Below are 11,399 nucleotides of genomic sequence, written 5' to 3'. Positions count from 1 at the left end.
TCTTATATTTATACATTCCTCTCCATTCTCTTTTTCTCAGGAGTAGTTCAGTTGGAAATCTGAAACTATTTTCTCCGTCTCTCACCTTTCTTCTCTTTCAATCATTTTAATGCATCAGTATGATTAATCTTTGCAGAAGAATGATGTCATGATCTAATTTTATTGTGCAAGAACATACACAGTATTGATTCTCCACCGGGTACAATATTGAGTTCTATTAAGGCCTTCATAAATCTATGTCTTCAGCTTTGTTCCCCCCCACACCCCACCAAGCATGGTCTACTTTACTTTGGCTGTTGCTCTCTCTGTCCTGTGCCATAAAATGTTTACACTCTCATTTGTGCCTTTCCTGATCCTATTTCATCTCCTTCAATTCACCTTGCGTCTCCCATCAAGGAATTCAAGTTCTGCTCTGCTTTATGGCCAAATTATTGGCCTGTCTAAAAAAATTCATTTGTAATATTCCCTCCTACCATAACCTTGTCTCAATTTTATGCATATAACTATTTCCTTGTTTTGTGTCTCCAAATAGGTTTTAAGCTATGAGAGGGAAAGTGCCATCTTGAATGGTACAATCTTGTCTCCTGCCATTGTGCTTAGGAAGATGATATTGGTGATATACTGGCAGTCATATGTAGCCATCATTGTGTTCTCAGCATGCCATTAAAAACATAACATATTTCTTGACTGATTGCCTTGATATTTTTCAATGAGTTTTATCAAACGTTTACTGCTTAGTATGACATTTTTATGTCGCTTGATCATTTTCCATATCAGGATTTGCCAAACACTACTGCCTCTTCTGAATTAGTCACCTGCTAAAATAAGCTCATAAGAAAGCCATCACTAAAATTATCAAAGCCAAAACACAAATGGACTTTGATTACAGGTGGATGTTAACATTCAGATAAAAAGTTTTGACCATTCAATTTGTAACTCTCCATTAAAAGACACTCCAAAGACCTCAGCCTTAAGCTTCAGGAAAGCCAATTCAATTTGTAGTTTCATAACCTAAGAAGCCAACACTAGGCTACTCAGTTCTGTGGCAGAAAGTAATATTCAGAATCATCTGAAGGTCAATCATGAGTAAAAACTCCAGTTCAATAAAAGAAATAAAAAATGAATAATTTTAAAGCGATGCATAACATAGCATTTCGCTGCAGTTAATTCTATTTTCCACCTCTTTGCTATAAGACAGTCCAAACACGAGAAATTATAATTCTCTTTAAACCCTGGAAAACATTTTTATGAAGAATTAAGTGTGAAAGTGACTTAGGTTCAACAGTAATGAAAGTATTCCTATGCTGCAAACTTATATTGAAGAAAATTCAGACAAACTAAATTTCTACAGTTAGGGGAAGGGAAGTCAGGCTACACATTTTAAGGTAGAAGACAACCCTGCTTAAGTTTTGTGTGGCTGTTGCTCTGGCTGTTGCCATTGTTCTTCTCCATTGCCTTCCATAAGTTAAAGTAATCTGAATAAGCATTCTTGTGCCCTTACCTGCAACACGAAATAGTTAAATCTGATCAGCCCTTCTACAATGAGCCACTACATAATAAAAATTTGATTATCATTTCAGTGTGTTGGAGTTAGTGAACTGCCTTGCATGAATCTTTTGTAAAACAGGCAAGTAAAATACCAGGGGGTAAACGATATGTTTAGGTACAAATTCTTCCATGGGAAAAATTATTTGTCACACTAGAAATTAATTGAGCATATTCTCTGTACAACCATATGGCACTGATATGGTTTGGCTCTGTGTCCCCACCCAAACCTCATCTCAAATTATAATCCCCATGTGTCAGCAAGGGAGGTGACTGGATCATGGAGGTGGTCTCTCCATGCTGTTCTCGTGATAATGAGTCAGTTCTCATGAGATCTGATGGTTTTGTAAGCATCTGGTGTTTTTCCTGCTTCTACTTCTCTCTCCTGCCACCACGCAAAGAAGTCCTTCCTTCCCCTTCACCTTCTGCCATGATTGTAAGTTTCCCGAGGCCTTCTCAGCCACGTGGAACTGTGAGTCAATTAAATTTCTTTTCTTTATAAATTACCCAGTCTTGGGTATTTATTTATAGCAGTGTGAAAATGGACTAATACAGATACACTGCTTTGTGGTTTGAAAAAAATGAAAGCAAGCCATGAAATATAAGGACTTGAGCGCTGAAGAAGCACGACACACAAACACGAAATAATCACAACAGTGAAACAACATTGCATAAAGATAAGTCACTGGGAAATGTAACATGCTATGAGTTCATGAGTACAGGACATCTGTGGGTCAAAAGATAAAATTCATTTCAGCTATTGTGTTGAAACATAGTATTTGTCTATGTGCTTGATGCTTATCTTATCTCCTTTGAGGGAATTTAAAGTGGGCTTTGAGCAGGAAGACTTTTCGCACAAAAGGAGTAATCAAAATCTGAGGTCTGTAAGAAGGAGAACAGAAACATAAATAGGCTAGGCAGAGAAAAGAAAAGTTTGGAAATCAGGGGAGTATAGAAATTCATCAGGAGGTGAATGCAAAAACTGCCAATTCCTTCAGTGAAGCCACATGATTGTCCTCCTGAGGCCCCTTCACCAGCTCATCAACTTTGCTGTTTAAAGATATCTTCCTGGATTTCAAAAGCAGCATAGAGTGAGTGTCCTTTCCTTGGAGCTTTATTCAGCACACAACTAGCAACTGACACATCCAAGGCAGCTTCTAACCAAAGTTTTGACTACTTGTGAGTTGCTATGTAACCCAGTGGTGAACATGGGAGAGGTTTAGGGTTGCACCTAAATAGATTTATTGTGTGTGCATATTCACATATAATTTTATTTATTGCCCTTCACTTAAGCCATTTCTTTTTTATGCCAAGTCTCTTGGTCTGTGGCCTTAGCATGGCCATCTTTTCCTCTCCCATTTTCATTGTCATTTCACTGTGCTGTGAAAAGGATTTCTCTACCCACACACAAAATACATTCTGGGAACAGAGTCGTTAAATATGAAAGTCACTGGTGTATCAGCTTCAGCAATTATATGAGGTCGTTAGGTTGACCATGACTTTATTTCCACTTTTCTTGAATATATTAAGGTTCTAGTTCTTTTAATTCTGATTATAAATAATTTTTTGGGTCAATCTCCAGTTTAGGACTGTGATGTTTTAAAAGAATTAATTTTTCTTTATATTCCTTGGCTCAGAGCTTAATTCAAGTTAGGTTTCTTCTTTTAATCAAATATTTTCTTTTTTCTAGGCAGTTTCAAAGCAAGAATTGTACATTAGTTGATAGAACTGATGTGTGTGCATCCACACCAAACTCACACAGTGAGCAAATAAGACTCAGACCCAGTTCATTGTTTATTAAGAACTATATGCCCAAATGGAAATAACTATGTAGAAAGAAAGATACTTGTAACATTTTCCAGCTCACTCACCAAAAGGCACCAAGCTATTAGGTTTTATTTCTTTAAAAAAAATGAGGCAAACTCTTTCTTTTCTTAGAATAATAAGTTGGATTTTTTTCCCCACTATGGAAAAATCAATTTGATAGAAAAGAAATTATACACTGAATAATGTCAGAAATGAGCCCATAGGAAAAAATCTTCCCAAGAAAAAAAGCAGAAGATCCAACAGTCTGACAAAATTCTCAGAAAAAAAGATAAGTACAGGTAGGGCTGAAGAAGCATGCTAGAGTATGAATCTAATTACGTATTTGAATTTGAAGATAAAGTATTCGACACTGGTGAATATCTACAGAACTCTTGTAAAGACAGAGACTTTTTTTTTTTAAAACGAACTACTTGCCACTCCTTAATAAACTTGATATTTACCATCACCCTGTACTACAATCACTATATATTCTCAATTATTTCCAACTGGTTTTACTCTTCTTATGCAGACACCCTTTTTAACAATGCTGTTTCTAACACTAAAAGATTCCTTTCCTTCATTCCACCTCTCGGAAATTTTCTTAGCTAAGAACTAAAATAGAAAAAAAAAAATAACAAAAATTCGGCTTATCCATGGGTCAAGTTCACATGATCTAACCTACCAGTTGAGATAAAACAACGATGAGACAATTATTTTAGGTATGTTTTATCAGCTCCTGTAGTGAATATTGCAAACCATTCTCAGCTCTTCACAAGTTCTCAATTTGGCGCTCCCTCTTCCTCTTGGTGCAATGGACCTCTCCATTCAACTTTAAGGTGAAGTGACATGCCAGTGAAGCCTCCACTCATTTCCTGCTTCATCACCTAGTAATCTGAGTTGATACCTCCACCCTTTTACCTCCCTCTCAGGAAGAATTGCCCTCCTCCTGTCCAAGTCACCCTCAATCTGTTCTCCTGATCCCAACCCTCTAGCTGGGCTCAGTGGGCCACACCGGCAATCCCAGCTACTCCAGAGGCTGAGGCAGGATCACATGAGCCCAGGAGTTCCAGGCTGCACTGAGCTATAATTGCATCACTGCACTCCAGACTGAGCAGCAGAGCCAGGCCTCCATCTCTAAAAAAGAAAAGAAGAAAAAAGAAAAAAGAAAAAAAAAGAAAGAAAGAAATTTTAACCCTCTCAACCTCTGCTGAACTGTCATCTTCAATTTTTATCTCTCTACTAGCTCAAGGTATATTAGATTTTTTCAAGGTGTATTATAAAGCTATCCTTTCTTTCTCTAAATAAATAAATAAATAATACAGTCCGCATTTGCTAGTCATCAACTGCTCACTCACTTCTCAGATCTTCCCAACCTCCTTCTTTTATTTCCAAGCGTTTTATCACCAGTTTTCTATAAAGAATCACCATTAACATTTTAAATGGTAGATTTAATGAGTTTTTACTTAGGACTTACCCTACTTCTCAGCAACATTTCTTACCATTGCCTGTCTTTGTTACTGTTGCCATTACTTCTGTTCTAAAATTCACTGCCCTTTGTTACACAACTTTGTACTTTCTCCATTCCTTATGTCTCTCTTCATGCTACCATCCACCATTCTCTGAGCTTATCTGCTTCACACCATGTACCTGGGAGCTACTGGAAGGGTCTGAGGTCAGCAATTTTATTTCCTAACTTCACTTACCACTTCTTTGTACACGGCATTTTCATTTCTAGCTCTAGCTCCTGAATCTCCTGAGATGGAGACTGAAATTTTAGCAGCATGCTGGGTGTTTCCACATGGATTAGCCTCATGCACTTAAAATTTAAGAAGTTCGTGCCAGGCGGCTCACGCCTGTAATTCCAGCACTTTGGGAGGCCGAGGCCGGCGGATCACGGGGTCAAGAGATCAAGACCATCCTGGCTAACACGGTGAAACCCCGAATCTACTAAAAATACAAAAAAAAAAAAATTATCCGGGCGTGGTGGTGGCGCCTGTGGTCCCAGCTACTCGGGGGGCTGAGGCAGGAGAATGGCGTGAACCCGGGAGGCGGAGCTTGCAGTGAGCCGAGATTGCGCCCCCGCACTCCAGCCTGGGTGACAGAGCCAGACTCCATCTCAAAGAAAAAAAAAAAAAAAAGAAGTTCGAGATCAGACTCCTCATTGATCCTCGACTTCTGTACTGTTTGTTTCTATGTCAATTATTGGCATCACTATTCTTCACCCTTTAATTTTACAGTTATTGTTCATTTTTATTTTCCTCAAGACCTCTTCTTGACATATTTTATACAAAGAAAGAAAACAGGCTAATTGTCATTGTTTCTGATGTTTTAAACTACTATGTACTAAATAGATGTTAGTTTTGCTATTTTTTCATTTTTCTATTTGATTTTAACTGATAATAAGAGACTCTAATAGTTTGACAAAAATGTTAAAAGGTTGTGAAACAATTGTTTTTTTCTTTTTGATTAAGATCATTTTGCATGGTTTTAGCTTATACTGTCATTTTTATAATTCCTCATTACTCTGCAAAGCAAGAAGGCCCGGGTGCACTATGAATTCAGTTTCAACAGTCTTTGCACATGTACTGCACTGTGCATGGGGTGCTCTTCCTCAGCAACTTCATTACTCTTTTTAGAGTAAGGGCATCTGCAGATGGCAGAAGGGAAGTTTCGCCATTGGCTTTCAGCCATCCTCCTGAGAATTAACCACTTCGGTGCTGTAGGCAGCTGTGATAATCAAAGAAGCTTCCAGCAATATCTCGGTATCCTCCTGAGAATCACACTGACTTTAGTGTTTCAGAGAGCTACATTTATTAGCAATGACTTTTCTGTAGTTCCATCATTTCTGGAATTTCTGAAAGCCAGAAGTAACTTCCTGACATTTGCTGTACCAGGATTTCCAACATTTGTCTCTATGCTCCTATAATAAATCATGTTGTGTTTGTAATACCTTTAGTGATGTCTGTTTTCTTGTCTGCCCCTGACTGATAAATCATTTGGCACCATAAGCACTTCCTAGGTAAAGAATCACCTGAAGATAGTATTTTTTATTGGCTATTTCATTTAGTGAGATTTGTAGGCAGTAATGACTTTATCATCGGTGGAAAATGAGATGAAAGTCCATAAAATGCAGACAAAACAGTTACTTAAATTGTCACTTGTAGTTACCTGGCATACAGAGCCTAATGAAAGTGAAGCTGGAGAGTCCAAGTGACTTGGAAAAGAATGACAAGGAAGCGATGAGCACAAGGACTGTGGGGGAAGATGTCTACACTGAGATTAAAGAACAAAAATGCTCAGGATTTTTTTTTTTTTTTTTTTTATTATTATTATACTTTAGGTTTTATGGTACATGTGCGCAATGTGCAGGTAAGTTACATATGTATACATGTGCCATGCTGGTGCGCTGCACCCACCAACTCGTCATCTAGCATTAGGTATATCTCCCAATGCTATCCCTCCCCCCTCCCCCCACCCCACAACAGTCCCCAGAGTGTGATGTTCCCCTTCCTGTGTCCATGTGTTCTCATTGTTCAATTCCCACCTATGAGTGAGAATATGCGGTGTTTGGTTTTTTGTTCTTGCGATAGTTTACTGAGAATGATGATTTCCAATTTCATCCATGTCCCTACAAAGGACGTGAACTCATCATTTTTTATGGCTGCATAGTATTCCATGGTGTATGCTCAGGATTTTAAGTTCTCAGCTCAAGGCATGATCAGAACACTAGAATGCCTATACCTGGACTGGAATCATCTTTTATCTTCTGTAGCCTCAGGACTGATGTATTAAAAAATCAGACCCAAACTTTGAGGCTGCAGCCTGCAAAATTACCATGCAAGTTAAATTCACAACCTCAACAGTTCTATTCAGTAAAAGGTAGGACACTGACCGTGAATAAGTCAGGATGCAACCAGAAAAAGAGAAACTGTTCTGAGAGCTTAAAGCACAAAGAATTAAAAGCAGAGGTTTGTTTACACTGTTGACGAAAGAGGCTTAGAATCTATTTAGGATCACCAATACACATCCCTACCTGTGTAGCTCTACTGAAATTTCTCTGGTTTCAGCCCATCACCATCTCTGGTGTAGCAACTGAAGTAGGTTGTAACTGGTAGCCCAGCCTATGACATTTATTTTCTTCAAAGTACATTTCAGAAGATCTTAAAGCACATCTCTGATTTGCACCCTACAACGAAATACAAAAATTGGCTAGTGTTCTGTAGACTTGTGGTCAAGTCCTAACTCACAGTGGGATAATGGGCAAAGACTTCTCTGAGTCAAAATTTTCCGATAAATAAAATTTTAACATTGGCATAGATTGGTAGATTTGAAATACTATTCACTTTGGGATATTTTGTTAAAAGCATTACTATGTGGGATTATAAACAGATTAAAGTAGAGTTCCTACGAATGAGGGCTCTCAGCACCACGAAGCCATGCCCAGTAAGCAGCCCCAAACTCTGCTCCAGCCCCTCCCTGCCCACCATGTAGGTGTTAATGAGGATGTCCCATTGCATATTTTGAAAATCACTACATTAGAGGATTTTAAGGTTTCTTCAGCTCTAAATATTATTTTTTCTCTCACTTTGTAAACAATTTTTAATGACTCTATAATCCATAAGAAATTAAATTCAGTCTTCTTAGCTTAGACATTGAAGGCTATTTATAAACTGGTTCTAACTTACTGCATCTTTATTTTTAAATCATTTTCTTCACAGACATTGTGCTTCCATCATTTTGAACTACAAGTTCATGTTGAGGGAATTCATGTGTGTTTAGAGAGCATTCGATGTAATTTCCTAGTTCTAATATACTAATGTGCTTTCTTTCTGTATGTCTAGAGCCCTGCTCACCTACCTACTTGAATCTTATGTATCCAAGGCCAACTTCTTGATTGATTTATCAGTTGAGATCACTTAGTTTCATTGATAAGTGAACCATTTAGGATTGTATTGACTGCAAGTAACAGAAAATCCTAAATATATTAGTAAATACATAAGGGCTTTTTTTTTTACATGAATAAAGTGAGTAAAGGCAGCTCAGAATTGTATGATTGGAAATTATTGGAAATCTGCATCCTTCTTTCCCATCTGCCACGAAGCATGTAAAGTTGTCTCATAGCTAAGATAGACGCAGATCTCCAGCATTTTATACACATTCCAAGCAGCTGAAGGAGAAGCTTGTTAATAGTAAGTGTTCGAGTTTTCTGTTTTTCCTATTAAGCAGTAATCCCAGAAGTCCCACCCAACTTCCTCTTTTGTCTAGAATTTAGACACATGGGTGAAACTAGTCATTTGGCACCTGAATAATGGTTCTATTACTGTGGAAGACAGAATAATGGACATTAGATAGGTGACTCTTAGACTCTGACACAATAACAAATCTATTTGCTCCTTTGTGACTACAGTCAATTTACTAAACTGTGAAATTCTATCTTATGTATCTTTACTTTCCAAGAACCTGGCACAGTATCTCAATATATGAACGAATAATAATGAATCAATAACAACATTGTCTATTTTAAACTGACATTTGGCTAGCTAGTCAGAATGTCAAGAATAGACCCATTTTGTGCTCGTACTATTTCTATGAGAAATACTAGGAATAACTGGCCAGGAGAGACAAAAATAATTTTTATTTGAGAATGATCCTTCAAAAGAACAAAATGAAAGCTGAACATTATTAACTTCATTTTTATGACTGCCTGTCAATAAAGGTAGGGTATAATATATATTCCTGTATCCAATATTATTTTTTATTTTGTCCCATATTAACAGCTTCTCTTAACTTCTCACATATATCTAGGTAAATGATATATTATACATTTTTTAATGATTTAGATATATAAAGGAATGGAAGTTTCATTAAGCACATGTAAGCATTTATTATTTTGCCACACCAAGATCATTTATTAATTTTTGTATAGACTTTCCAACGTTTTACACATTAGAGTGAGATGTAACACCCTGTTTTTACAACATTAAGCAGAAATCTCCATGAATTTAGAAAATCCAGGTTTTATACTAATAAAATATCAAGGGAAGCTCCTGCACTTCTCATTAGCTTTAAGTGGTTCCTCAGCAACCAGTCACAAAATATTGAAACAGATCACTGTGGACAATGCCATCACACCAGGAGCCATATTTAAAACATCTACTCATCTATCTATCTATATATCTATGTACCTATCTATGATCTGTCTATCCATCACCTACTTACTGCCTTTCTCCAAAAATAATGCAAATAGTTTACAAATATACATATACTACAATAAGTGATATAAAAATGAATTTTAAAATATAGGCAATAGTAATCAGCAAGAAAACATTAGGCTGAAAAAAAAAAGCAGATCAATCCAGCAATTAAATGAAATGTTTATCCTAATATCCTGCTCTGTTTCTAGAAGTTGATCGTTAATCTGGTTTTCAGATTTCTCATAACCCAGAAACATTTATTCAAGAGAACTCTGAGGTCAGTACTTGGGGATCCAATTAAACACCTCTCATGATCCCATGGAGATAGAGAGTAGAATGACAGGTACCAGAGGCTGGGACAAATGTCTGGGGGTAGGGGCAGAGAGACTGGCTAACGGGTACATACATACAGTTAGACAGAAGGAGTAAACTCTAATGTTTTATAGCAGAGTAGGGCGACTCTAGTTAACAACAGTGCATTGTGTATTTCAAAATAGCCAGAAGACAGGACTTGAAATCTTCCCAACATATAGACATGATAAGTGCTCAAGGTGATGGATATCCTAAATTCCATGACTTGATCCTTACACATTCTAGGCATGTGACAAAAATCACACACACTCTATAGATGTGTACAAATATTATTTATCAATTTTAAAAAACCTATCAAGAGATTTCTGAATCTAAAGAAATGAGATCGTCCATTGAATTAATCACAAGATCATCATTGTAATAGAAATGTTGACTCCCAGATCAGGTGACCATGGAGGAAAATGGACTGCAAACGCACAACACACACACAAAAGGGAGTTAGAAGGAGGGAGTTATTGGTCATAGACACATTAAAAAAAGGAGAGATAAATTTATCTTTGTGTCACTGTATACTGTGTTTAGGAAAATAGAGCTTTTTCCCCCCGAGATGTTATTGATGTTCCCTGTGAATGAGGACTGAATTGAACACTGTTAAATGGGTTTGGGAAATACTGAATTAAACAATGCTAGATCAATTTCCTTATTTTAGGAATTTTCAGGGCCTTTAATATTTAATTTGCATCATGATTCTGTAAGGGGGAATAAAGTATATAAGATTTCCCAGATTTTGTTGGCAATTACGGGAGATGGCATGCTGTTTACATTACACTGTTCTCCCTCTTAGACACAGGAAGACCCAGCCCGCTCTGCAGTTAGGTCAGGGCAATATGAATGAGTTTTGACTAATAGGATGGGACAGAAAGGACAGTGGGAAGAGGATGAACCACTTCCGTGCCTGGACAGTTTTTTTTTTTTTTGCAGTTCCTCAGTTTTCTCTTTTTCCATTATGACTTTGGAGGCCACAGACTGAAGATAGCATAGCTACAAGATGGATGAGAGTCCCTCGCTATTCTGTAGTGAGATGTGATAGAAATGAAAAATAAGCTTTTGTTTTGTCCAGTCATTAAGATTTTAGGATTTACTCATAAATTCGTCCTAGCTTCTCCTAGCTGAGAATTGCAGTCACAGCTCCTAAATTTTGAACATCTACAAACATCTTGTCTCTTAACATGAAATGTAGCTCCTAGATACATGGCTGAAAAGTATGCGCCCTAGAAGCTGTTACTCTTTATTTAAGTTACTGAAGAGTAACTTAATGTGAAAGACATTTTACCAAATATCCTGAGTTTTGTTTCAGAATGTTTTTATTTGTTCACCTGTACACCAATACCCAAATAATAAGCGCAACATCTTAAAGGAAGTAATCCAACACAGATCAACAAGAGACCTACATATTAGACATTTGCTTTCACGCAATCATGGTTTTAGACCTTTGCTTTGTCTGTTGCTCAGGGAGGATGCTGAAAAACAATTGGCTGTCAT

Source organism: Pongo pygmaeus, chromosome 2 (assembly GCF_028885625.2).
Source record: "Pongo pygmaeus isolate AG05252 chromosome 2, NHGRI_mPonPyg2-v2.0_pri, whole genome shotgun sequence".
NCBI classification, from domain to species: Eukaryota; Metazoa; Chordata; class Mammalia; order Primates; family Hominidae; genus Pongo; species Pongo pygmaeus.
The sequence above is the reverse complement of the archived record's forward strand: the minus strand, read 5'-3'. Positions refer to the sequence as shown.